This window comes from Acinonyx jubatus, chromosome B2 (genome assembly GCF_027475565.1).
Source record: "Acinonyx jubatus isolate Ajub_Pintada_27869175 chromosome B2, VMU_Ajub_asm_v1.0, whole genome shotgun sequence".
In the NCBI taxonomy this organism is placed as follows: Eukaryota; Metazoa; Chordata; class Mammalia; order Carnivora; family Felidae; genus Acinonyx; species Acinonyx jubatus.
The window spans coordinates 51,005,209-51,018,800 of NC_069385.1; the positions used below are offsets into that span (position 1 = coordinate 51,005,209).

General features: G+C 37.8%; 1 protein-coding gene across 10 annotated transcripts in view; it reads right to left on the reverse strand.

The window, feature by feature from the left end:
- The window catches only part of LOC106968908 (translation initiation factor IF-2-like), a 114,814-nt gene that overhangs the window by 98,681 nt on the left and 2,541 nt on the right, over positions 1–13,592 (reverse strand). The window lies entirely within an intron of this gene.

Consider the following 13,592-nt stretch of genomic DNA (forward strand, 5'->3'; position numbering starts at 1 on the left):
TAGGTGAGTCTAAACCAAAGATGATCAGATTGAGCACAGAGTCAAGTGCCAACAAGCCAAAAGTAAGCATCAAGTAAAAAGATCCGAAGGTCAAACCTGACTTGAAGGGTAGAGCAAAGGGTTCTGGAATCAGGCAAAGACACAGTAGAAGCAACAATAGTTTAATATTAGGTTGATGGGGATCTGGAAAAGTGGACTTCTTTTAGGGGCTTGTGCAGAGGATTTATGGAATTAAAATGAGTGGTTTATTAGCAAAATGGAGTTGCCTAGGAGTCAGAAGTTGAGTGGGCAGCCATTTATCATTTCTAGCAAAGAAATACATGGAAACAAATTTATAATAGCAAATATGGTGAAATATAAATAGACCTGCTTTGAGAGTATTTCATCTGAGCTTCATTTTCTTGCTTCTGCCCTGTCATTTTAATTTGTTTCACACATTTGCATAACTTCACATCCAAGTTCTAATGCATTTTTGATCCCTCCATATTATAGGTAAAGAAAAATATGTTTTAAGAGATGTAATATCATAGTACCCAATACCAAACACAAAAACTCACAATGTTTTTGCTGTATATTTTAGACTTTTAAAGTATCAGTCAATAAAGCTACAATAAGAATGCTGTACCTAATAACAACTGATTTTTTTTTTCCTACACTAACTGTTCATAGACTGGAAAAGTCTAAGAATATTTTACAAAGGTTTAAAAAATAAAATGTAAAACAAAAAAAAATCCTATTTATACAAAATGCATATTTTACTATTGAGAATTCTAAAAAGTTTAATTCCTACACCTACCTTTCCCTGTAAAGAATTTGTTTGCTTTCAGTCTGTGAGGCTGGATCGAAGAGCTCTCTGCCACACACAGTGTTTCCTTGTACTAATTAGCAGCAAGCATTGTGGCAAAGACTAATGTCCACATGAAAAGCACAGCAAAATTCACTTTAAATCCTACTGTAAATGTGCAATAGTCCTTTGCATGAATTATAAAATAAATTTTGTTATTTTGAATTAAACAATGAATAAAGTATACTTTTCAAGCCTATTTTATTCTTCCTGATAAACTCCCATATTAGTTCCTTGATAAGTTAATATATTTTGGCAGGCAACATAGAAGAATAGTAAAATCACTTATCCAGGAGCTAGGTGACCTTGATCCTACCAATTATATGGGGTCTTAGGCAGGTCATTTATTCTTTCTAAGTCTCACTATCCTCATCATAAAATACAAAGACTTGAATTACTTCAGTGGTTCTTGCAAGGAAGACTGCATTGGGATTGCCTGTGGACATTTTATTTTGACTTGGTAGATGTGAGAAGGGAGGGCCTCGGTAACTGGAGCTTTACAACACTTCATAAGTGATTCTGATGCATAAGATTGGTTAAAAACCAATGGTCTAAATAATTTCTTGACTCTTTTGCAATTCTAAAAGTCTACTTTTTACATCCAATCAATGGAATTTTAATAGCTCCTAGCTTTCATCATTAGTCTCCTCTTGTAATGAATAAATGTATTTTAAGAAATAGAGAAGCTGCCTCTAAATTATGAATAATAGCTTACAGTTACTGAGTGCTTACCAATTCTAAGGTATTAACTCATTTACTATATGGAATTCAATCTTCACAACAACATTGTGAGGTTGGTACTAGTATTATTGTCTATGTATCACAGATGGGAAAACTGAGGCATACAGACTAATTTGCCCAAAGTTACAGAGCAGGTAAGTATAGAAACTGGGTCATAGAGCCTGCATTCTTAACCAGTATGCCACGGCCATTCAGTAAGTGACCTATACCTGCAAAGAGTACCCACCACTGTTCCCTACCCAAGTAGCACTGTTTTCTCTGTCACTTGCAGAAAAAAGAGGGGTCTGTTTTTAGAAAATTTGTGGGATCAGAAATGATGGGAGGGGGAAGCTGGGAAAGGCAAGAGTGAAATGACTCGAGGGAGCTGAGCCTAAGGCCCTTGACCTAGAGATTACTTAGATTCACAAAAGTCTTGCTTTCTAGGGTAATCATCTGCAGGAGTGATTTTCCTTCAGTTATTACTTCATCCCATAATGTTTAAAACATGTCCTTTTGGACTGGTCAAATATTATTTAAAAAAAAAAACATTAGAAATTCACCTTATTGGGTGAACTAGACCCAAAACTATAAAGTTAAAACAGGAAAGGGGCGCTGGGGTGGCTCAGTCGGTTGGGCGTCTGGCTTCGGCTCAGGTCACCATCTTGCGGTCTGTGGGATTGAGCCACGCGTTGGGCTCTGTGCTGACAGCTCAGAGCCTGGAGCCTGCTTTGGACTCTGTGTCTCCTCTCTCTGCCCCTCCCCTGCTCACACTCTCTGTCTCTCCCTCAAAAATGAATAAACGTTAAAAAAAATTTTTTTTTAAAAACAGGAAAGTAAGCACAAAAGCTAGGATAGAGAGTCAGGGAGAAGGTAATGACAATTGAAATTATCCAGTCTGTTACTAATTTGGGGTATATAAAAGAGAATTTATGACAACTGTACTTTGACATATGGAGTAGAGTCTAGTGCATTATAAGGATAACCTTCCTTTCCCAACATCATGGACACAGTGACCTAACTGGTCTGTGGTCCTGGATGTGCAGTGTTAAAGGCCAATCTGCACAGTCAAGCTATTTCTTCCTAACTGGGTGCATGCACTTAGCAATCTGGGTGAAGGCACCCAGTTAGAGCTGGTGTTTTGCCAGGTCAGTGACAGCAGGGCAAGCAGGGCAAAGGAGATGTGGTTTTTGGCAACAGAGGCAATTTAAACTAGAATGCAGCAAAAAAAAAATCAAAGGGAGTGAAGGAAGGAGAAGGCTGATAGGGAGAAAAAAGTGAAGTCTGGATCAGAGGTCTCACGTCAGAGAAATCTGAGAAGGACAAAAGGCTGAGGTAGAGAGAGGAAGAACACTGGAGACATCAGGGAACTGAGAATGATGTACTGGGAGGAACTGAGTGAGAGAGCTGGGATGAGTGTTGTGGCCAGAGAATGTGAAGTCTGCGTTTATGGAGTTAGAGGGGAAACAGACTGGGTGTATGACAAGATCTAGTGTGTGGCAACAGAAATGAGTGACTGAACATCACTGGAGATGAGATGTCAAGGAACTTCAAGACTAGTATTCTGGCTTTTTCGGTGATGCATTCACTCAGGACGAGGGTAGTAGTTAAGGGAAACAGGAAGACTGTAAGCCATGTGTCAGACTTAATAATTTAAGTCTTGAAAGACTTTGGATATGCTTAGTATAGGGGACTGGATATTCTAGAAAGGGGATCATTCCCCCCTTATCTATGAGTTTTCAGTCTAAAAACAGTTGATACTACTGCAGAAGCAAGCAGCAGCTTAAGAAAAATAAGTAATGTTTTCCTTCATTCTTAAAACTAATCTTTGCTCCACTTTTCAGACTTGGTAAGAATCTGTGTTTCACATTTTCATCCTAGGGCTAGCTTAGTATTTTGCTAAAACTGAATAGAGAATGAAATTAACCTGCTAATTCAGGCAAGAAAAATCTCCGTTCCCTGTTCTCATAAATTTGTGAAAATAAAGTTTAAAAAATAAATTACAACTCAGTTGCCCCAGTCCTGATTTGAAAACATCTGGTGAGGGGCGCCTGGGTGGCTCAGTCGGTTAAGCGTCCTACTTCAGCTCAGGTCATGATCTCACAGTCCGTGGGTTCGAGCCCCGCATCGGGCTCTGTGCTGACAGCTCAGAGCCTGGAGCCTGCTTCCGATTCTGTGTCTCCCTCTCTCTCTGCCCCTCCCCCGTTCACGCTCTGTCTCTCTCTGTCTCAAAAATAAATAAACATTAAAAAAAAAAAAAGAAAACATCTGGTGAGATCACTGGGTATAGCTTCCCACCACTTTTTTAAGTGTAAAAAACACACGTACAAAGGTTTCTTATAATCTTGAAAGAACAGGGTGGCATGCTATTTACTGACAGGTTGACCTTTACACAAAGAACCTTCACCTTCAACAAGCTGAAATTACTCTTACTGATGCCTTCAGAATATCATTGCCTCAGAATGAAGCATGTTTTGTCCAAGCCATACAGAAGTGTCTAGATAGACACCATTTGGTCACCAAATGGTGCAACGCAGAGGGTAGGGGCAAATTATTTCTACAGTACCAACCATATGTCTGATGCTGTGCAAAGAATAAAAAAGGAAATGTCAAATATGATTGCTAATACCAAGAAGCTTACAATTTATTGGTCAATTACATAATACTTGAGCCCAGACCCATGTCTTACATTTTTGTAATTACTCACAGCATCTAACATAGGAATTTATATATATCAGTAAGAAGTGAATAACAAAATAATACAAAAAGTTTAGAATTAAGTAATAAAACACACGTTTAACATAGGTGACTGAGAAAAGAGAGAGAACACTTGAGCTAGTGTCATTGTAATCTGTGAGAAATCTTGTTCCTATTCTATTTTGAGCAGGTACTGACACAGGAAGGTCCCTGTTCCTACTCACTGAAATCTTTAGGGAAGAAAAGAATCAGGTCAGCTTTTCCTACAGGTAGAAATTGAAGGTCAGGTTTATCCTGCGCTAGGGCATCAAGAGGGGCTGTGTCCTTACCGGCATCTTTTCCCAGTTAGCCAAGGAAACTGGCCTTGAGCAATAGCTCTTTTAAATATATAAAACTATTGGCCAACCTGTTATTGAAATCCTTTCCCTCTTGGATTCTTTGATTTTACATTGTTAACCTTTCATTCATTTATCAAAAAATTATTGAGCACCTACTATATACCAGCAATGTATTCCTATCTTTGTTACTTCTGATTCCTTTGCTACCTCTTTTCTACTCTATGACCCCTCCCCTCCACCTCTTGTTCAGCTCTCAGCTCTATTCTTTCTCTCTGTATCCCATCCTTCAAAAGGTGAAGTTTGCTGAGGTTCACGTAGCCTTTAGGCTGACATCTACCAACCAACATATCCTACACATACAGATGGAAGAGGAGGTTCGAGTGTCTCCAAGGTCTTAAATTTCCTGCTACTGGTATGCTTCATTGATCGTTCCTTCTCAGTCTTTCCTACTGGCAATGCTTCCTCTAGAGAGTATTAGTTTTTGAAAATTTGTCAATACTCTGAATCTGTCTTTGCCCTCTATACTTTATCCTTACACAATTTCATCTCCCTCTCCCTCACTCTCCAAGCTTAAGAATGAATTTCTTTCTATTCTTGTTCTTTCTATACTTTGGGTCTTCATTGAGTCTGTTGCCCCTGCTTTATCCAGGTAGTTCCTCTTTCTTAATCTTAAGTCCTATTCCTTAAGGAAGTCTTTGTTCTTCTCCCTCAACTAGGTTCCACAGCTCTACCATGTGACTTTATTGCACCCTGTCCTTTTCTTTTGAAGTATTCATCATCTCATATGATCTGTGTAGTGGTTGTCTTGTCCAACAGACCAGGAGTAAACAATAGCCTATGCATCAAATCCAGCCCCACTGCATGTTTTATTGGAACACTCTTATGTATTGTTGACGATTGCTTTTGCATTTCAAAGGCAGAGTGGTTGTGAGAGAGGCTATATAGCCTGAAAGCCCCAAATATTTATTATCTGGGCCTTTACAGGAAAAGTTTGCCAAATGCTGCATTAGACTATAAGGACCATGAAGACTAAAATCATGCCTGTTGTTCTCATTTCTATATTCCCAGCACCTAGAATAATGCCTGACACATCAGTATTTCTGGACTAACTGTATTTCAGTCTCAAGCTTTAACCCATCTTGTCAGTGATCAGAATGAGATCACATTAATCAGCCTGTGTTTATAACAGCATTATAATCACTGCTTATCCAGATAATGATTGTACTATTGTAGTCTAAGGGAAATTAAGTAATATACAAATGAATAGATTATTACAACCAGAGATAAGTGCTATGGAAAAAAGGAACACTGTACAATTAGAATATATAACAGAAAACCATAATCAAATATAAAGTTTGGGAAGACTTCCTGGAAGAAGTGGCCTTTGACTTGAAATCTAAAGAGTGAACTAAGTGGGCAAAAAGAGGTAGACAGAAGGAACATGGTATGTACAAGGAATTGATGCTCATGTCAAATAATACACTATAAAGTAAGTTCCTTGAGAAGTTAAGGGTAGAGTTCAAAATGGAGCAAACGCTCAGTGGGACATTTATTATAATGTAAAACCTGAAACACTGTTGTTGGCCAACAGTGGCAAAATGGTGAACTATCAAATGTCCATAGCCCAGTATATTCTGTATCTATTAAAACAATGGATATGAAGAATTTTAATGTATGGAAAATGATTTTACTATAATGCAAAGTTAAAAAAACTGGGACATTGTTTCAGCTAGGTAATATATTCATAGAAAAATTTTCTAGAAGAAAAATGGACTAAAATGTTAATTATAACTGCCTCCAAGTGGGAATGAGTATCCTATATTTTCTTTATGGTTTTCCTATTTTTTATTGAGAAAATAAATAAAAGCGTTGATCTTCATGCACACATCTGAGGATAGTCTTTCCTGAACCCTGGAATGAGGATGTAAAATGACAATCAAAACCCAGGAGAGTTCACTGTCAATAAAGATTATTAGTGGAAGTTTTCTTGGAATATGATTTAAACTGTAGGTATAAAAGTGCAATAGGGACATTAGGACCAGGAAAAACTACCCTGAGATATGGTGCTGTATATAGACACCTTGCTTCTGGGATTCTGTATCTTGACTAGCTAAATTGGGAACTTAATCTAACCTTACTCTGTGTTTGGTCTCTTCCTGCCTAGCCATAATCCATCAGAAATGCTCAGTTTCAATTCTGGATACATAATTTAAATGAGGGTCCTGGAGAGCTCATGCATCAGTTCTAATACTACACTATTCTGAAGGCTTCTTTTATTTTTTGTTCTGCAAATATCATCTTTAATTTATAGGCTCATTGGTCTCTCCCTTAAAACTATTACTGCTAATTTATGGAAGTGGGTGAGTTGAGAGTTGTTTTTAAAAAGTTTTGCTTCTTCCTGCAACTGAAATAAAAAGAACAGAAATTCTCACCACAATGATTAATTTGACTTCCCTCAAGTTAAAAAAAATAATAAAACTCCATTCTTCTGGTTAAAATATATTTTATTAATCATTCAAGCAATACATATTTATGTGCCTATCTTATACCCAGGCAGGCACTATGAATCCTTTGGGGAAACCTGCATGAAGTCTTTTGATAGTGCGTAGTTATAGCAATTGCCTCCAGAGTTTGCCATACAGGGCTTCCAAATCCCTTTTGGGAGGGGGATGAGTTTCTTTTCCATCATGATTTCCTACAGGCAACAGAGTGGATGAAGCGCTTAGTAAAAACTTCCTTTAGACTAGACTAGATCAAATTTGGCTCTACTGACATTTGGGGTCAGATAATTCCCTGTTATGGGGGCTGTCCTATGCATGATAAGATATTTAGCTGCATCCTTGGATGCTTACCTACGGGATACCGGTAGCAATCTTTCTGATATGATAATCAAAAAGGTGTCCAGACATTTTACCACATGTCCTCTGGGGGTGGGGAGGACTTTCACTGAATTTACTGGAAAACAAACAAAAGCAACCAAACAAATTGGAAGAAAGAGAATACAAATTTTGCCAGATCACTATGCCCTTCTGGTTGTTCCCTAGATTAGAGGTGAATGGAAAGACACTGACAAGACAGGCTGTTGTACAACAGAAAGGATTGGCATTTAAACACTATTCAGAAGATTCTCTGCAGTAAGGAGTAAAAGTAATAGATCTGGAGTTAGAAGACTTGGGTTCTCAATAAATAGCTTCATTTCTTTGGGACTCAGTTTCCTGATCTGTAAAATGGAGGTGGAGGGGGAAGGCAGTAAGAAGAATCGTAGAAAGATCTTTTAATTAAAAAAGAAAAATTATGTTCATTTATTTTATTTTTTAACGTTTATTTATTTTTGAGACAGAGAGAGACAGAGCATGAAAGGGGGAGGGGCAGAGAGAGAGGGAGACACAGAATGGGAAGCAGGCTCCAGGCTCCGAGCCATCAGCCCAGAGCCCGACACGGGGCTCGAACTCACGGACCGCGAGATCGTGACCTGAGCTGAAGTCAGACGCTTAACCGACTGAGCCACCCAGGCGCCCCTGTTTATTTATTTTTTGAGAGAGAGAGAGCGCAAGCTGGGAGGGGCAGAGAGAGGGGTGGGGGGAGAGAGAAACCCCAAGCAGGCTCTGCACTGTCTATGCAGAGCCCGATGTGGGGCTCAAACCCACAAACCGTGAGATCATGACCTGAGCTGAAACCAAGTCGGATGCTCAACTGACTGAGCCACCCAGGCACCCCAGATCTTTTAATTTTTTAATTCCATTAATGTTGAAGGCTTATTCTAGCCACTATACATGTATATGAAAGATAAAAAGGGTCTCTTTCTTCAAGGAGATTATAGTCTTTTAGAATGACAAACAAATAACTACAGTAATCTAAGAGTCACAACAGAATCATGTACAAAAAGCAGTGGAAGCCTGGAAAGAACACCTAAATTTGCTTGCAGAAATGAGGGAGACCTTTACAAGGGAAGTGGCATTTTAACTAAAACTTGAAAGATGAATAAAAATTTTGACATGAGACAAGGGGGAAGACATTCCAGTTAGAAAGGCAAAAGCAGAGAAATCTGATGCTTTTTCCGAAAAAAAAAAAAAAAAAAAAAGGTGTATTTAGGGAAATATAAGTACTCCAGTGGTGCTAAACGATATATGGAAAAGGTGAAATGACATATTCTACTGTAGATGATAATTTAAAATTTATGTGATCTATGACCCTTGCAATACTATAGAAAATAATTTTGGAGAGGAATGAGCCAAGAGGCCAATCAAATGACCATTACAATAGTCCACCTAAAGATAGTGAAATTCTACAGAAGGCCAATTATGTGGGTAGGAATGAAGAATATTCAGAGAGAGAATGGGCAAGATTTGTAGTCAGAATGTTGGAGGGATTATAGCTAAGACTTATTGAGCATTTTGGTAACCACTTTTTGTGTGTGTGCAATAGCTCATTTAATCCATATAATAAGCCTAATAAGTATTTGCTAAAAGTTAATTTGCCAAATGATCAGGTAGTTAAATTTATCAAATACTTGTTTTACAGAAAATTCACATTAAATTTATTGAACAAATGTATTCTTTGGTAAGATTACTTTTTAGTGCATTGGCTTTTGGTGAAATGATAACCTAAGATAATATACTATTATCCTTATTTTACTGAGGAGAAAACTGAGGTTCGGCATTAGCAAAGGTAAGACCAGGTCTATAGAGCTAGTGCTTTTAATCTCTACGTGGCTAATAATAGTATGGTGATAAAGGAAACAAATGATCTATGATATCCTGTTTCAGCTCTAATATGCTATGATTTTAATAATCTTTTTTTTTAAGTTTATTTATTTTGAGGGGGGGAGGGGCAGAAAAAGAGGGAGAAAGAGAAACCCACAGGCTCTGTGCTTGAGTTCCCAAACTGTGAGATTGTGACCTGAGCCTAAGTTGGATGCTTAACTGACTGAGCCACCCAGCTGCCCTATGTTAATATTCTTAAATCACAAACCAAAACTTAAAAAAAACATAGACATAATGAAACTAAGTTCAAAATCTATTAAGAGTACCATAGCTTCTTATGGAAACTTCCTTAATTTTTCTGGAGAGCATTTAAAATTTTTCTCCCTTCAGCCCATTGACGAGGATAATGACAGTAAGATGGTTTTACTTTTCTGTAGTTCTCTGCTCTTTTTCTTAACTATCAGACATTGCCATCTATCTGGAGTCAACTACCATCTATACCCATGTGACACATAAAAACCCACTGATCACCTTTAAACTGTCATCCCAAATATCTGTTTCATCACCAACGCAGATGGAATTATTTTTCTAACAATCGGAAGAAGGTCACCATAATTCTGTTCTCTCAGATATGAGACTTGTGAAATTTTAAAAACTCAACTTTGTATTTTTCCCTGCCTGAGAATCACTAGCAAAAACTGCACATGACCTTTCTTGGATCTGTAATGACCATGGTTCCCAGCTGCGGACAGTGGAGTGCACTCCAGTTCAGTGGAAAGCAGTAACTCCTATTTGGGCACATTTTCGTTATAGTAGCATGTAGTGCCCAGGGGCCAGGATGTTAAATATCCTGCACAATGTAGAATTGTTTCACCTAAAACATCAGGAGAAGCCCGCCCCCCTGCTTGAGAAACACTGAGCTCAGGGTCCACTTCATGGGCATGTAAACTGTGCAGTCCTACAGGGCACAGTGCTTGGTTTAGTGCTCTGCAGTCACCATTTTGAAGATCTTCATATTATGTTTGAACATCTATTTTATAAATGAAGTCCAGTGGTACAATGGATCACACACGCGAGCAGAGGAAGTGAGGCAATGTATGCCTCTTTTCTTCCTTGCCACCCCGTTTGCATATAGTCTTCATGGTGTCTCATAAACACAGGATTCTGATGGACCTAATGAGGTGTAGGAACTCAGAGAGTCACAAAGTGATTACAAGGCAAGCATATTACATCTATGGCTGATTTAGTGGACTCTTCCAAGAGGCTACACTTTCCATTTGAACCAGAACTTGCTTCAGATGCAAAAAGAAGGCAATGGCATCCTAAAAAATACACGTGACAAAAGAATCCTGTCATATCCTTTCTTACTAGTGCATATTACTTCCCTGTATTACTATTTACATTGAAAATGATGACACAGAAGGAAGGGGAGAGGTAGAACAACCCATGGTTCCCTTTCCTTTCAGTCCTCCCATATTCAGATTGGTAGGATGTATGCTTATCAAAAAGGGAAACAAAAACAGGTGAGTTGGTTTTGTGCAGCATTTACGCATTCTGATAAGCACAAAATGCATATACATGTAAAACTAGGATATGAATTGTGTACTTTTAATGATTTTGTGTATGAGTTAATTGGTTTTTATATTTGCATTTTAAATGGCATTGCACAAAATAAAGATGAATGGTAAAATTCATTCTAATAATTTAAAATTCTAATTTTCCTTTACTTAGAATGACATTAAAAAGCAAATAAAACACATCATTACAAGTCAAAAGACAGATGACAGAAGAAAGAAAAAGCTTTATATTTCAGTACATACAATGGTACTTTTTACCTGCTTTTTGAGCAAGGGGCCCCACATTTTTCATTTTGCTCTGGGCTCAGCAAATTATATAGCTGACCATGACAGAGCTAGTTTAAGCAGAAGGGGATTAAATGATAGTACTTAGCTCACAGATCTCAGAGAGGACCAGAGAACCAGGCTTGGATAATACACAGCTAGCTAGAAACAACATTCAGGAAAAACCAAACCAGGAAGAACACTCATCCCACCTCACCAAGCTCTTCTAGTGGAAAGCTATCCAAACACCAACCGCCAGTCAGCACCTATGACTCTAAAAATGTGAGAGCCCTTCCTCAGCTACCCAGAAGAACCAGACATCTCCACTATGGCATTTGCCAGAAAATCCCATATCCCTGAATGCAGTTGTTCACCTTCACAAACATGTCTTGAATGGGTGCATCTGATTACTGGAAACTAGGTCACATGTACTGATATGCTGAAGCCAGCCAGCGATTGTTAGCATCTTGTCCAACTAACTCCACATTCAGTGAAGTCATTTTGGTAGCTTGGGAGTATTCACACCATGAAAACTGGTCAATGCAACAAATCAGAGTTTTTTCCCTCCCCCAGCCGTTAGTAAACATTTACCAGCACACCATCATCTACAAGTGGCACTCTAGATTCAAGGGAGTCTACAAACTGTCGTTTTTAACTTGCTAGCTTCTAATGTACAAGCTAGACAGGGGCTGGATGAGTGCTGGGTAAGCCATTGTATAATACCTGCTGGAAGATTACAGCATCCATTGCCTTCTGCTCTAAATTGCTAGTAGGCAAATACTAATAGAGGTTGAACAGTTGTGGTACAGAAGGTTGGGCAGGCTTTTACTAAAAGCATGACATGATGAGTATATATCAGTGGACTAGAAGAGATATATATCAACTGATATGACTAAAATACATTTCAAGATGCTAGACTATAAACTCTGTAAGAGCAGGGGCCATGTCTGTTTTGTCTTTCCCTATATCTTATATATCACCTGGCAAATAGAAGCCACTCAACAATAACAACAACAACAAAAATAACTTTAAGAATAGAGAGAGTTCAATTTTGGCATTTCCCTTATTCTGTGCACATAAGACAATGCCATACGATTTTATTTACTCCTTTTAGATGAGTTAAACTTCTGGATGTCAACAGTTTACAATGATACTTTCATAGGTTATCTCATTTGCACCTATACCATCCCTGAGAAAACAGGAATTACTATCCATTTCATAGATGAGGAAACAAACTCCAAAAAATGAAGTGATCTTTCCAAACTCATTTAGCTAGTAAATGATTTAAAATTTTCATTTCCTAACTCAAAATTCCAGAACTCTTTCTTAAGTCAGGAGACTGTATTTATAAAACACATTTGATAATGATTAATTAGGGAAGTATTGTCAAGTTTTCAATTTGAGCATCAACTTAAACTCAGTTACATGCAATGGACAAAATATCCTGATTTCATGCCACAAATGTTTTTCTTCAAAGTGAACATTCTTCCCTTGGCACTTCAGAAGGATTAGAATTGTGGTTGCAATTATCTTTTCTTAAAGTCAATGATGTTGATTCAAGAGGTAGGGGGAAATAAACCCTTTTCTAGAAATAACTAATCCATGAATTCTATGCCTTTACTTTTTTCTAGCTAGGAATAGTATAACTTAAATGTTATGATGTACTTGGATTAAAATATAGTACAGGGACTCTCAGTTTTATATTACTTTAGAATCATGAGTGGTGGGTGAGGAGGTTGCTAATACCGATTTCCAGGCCTCATCCTAAAAATGTGACTTTGTAAAGGCCAAAATATTAAATTCTAAAGAACACTCAAGAGCCCAGAATACTAAGAATGGTGCCTCTGACATTCAGGTTGTACAAGAGTATCTATTTTACCAGAAAATGCATTTTAGCATGGTAGTGCTATTTTTAAATCACTTCCATAGCCTCCTAAAATTTAAACCAATTTAAGAGATTTGCCTCTTAAAATTATTAGGTAATTTCCTGTATATTAGAAATCTTGCTACCTATGTTATTATAATCATGCTCCGAGGTTGAAAACTGCAGGTTAATTTACTGTCCTAATCAGTCTCAAATCTCTTTGAGTATAAATTCTTACTAGCATTATATGTCATGGAATTTATAGACAGCTTCTTACCAGTGATCTGTCCCTTTGAGCCTTTTGATTTCCCATTTGAAGAGACACAATGGTTCCAAACGAGGTTCTCTTACACCACTTAAAATACATGGCAAACTACTAACCATTAAAATACACCAGTATAATACATAAGAGTGGATGCATGATCTCTAATTAGGGTAGACTGAAAATGACTGTCAAAAGTCCTTTATTCAGTGCCATACTTCGAACTTGAAACCATGGTTTCTCTCTCCTGCTTAAACCGTTTTGATAAGGTTCACCTAAACCGTTCTGGATTTAAGTGAAACTCTCGTTCCAGGGAGGAGAAAACT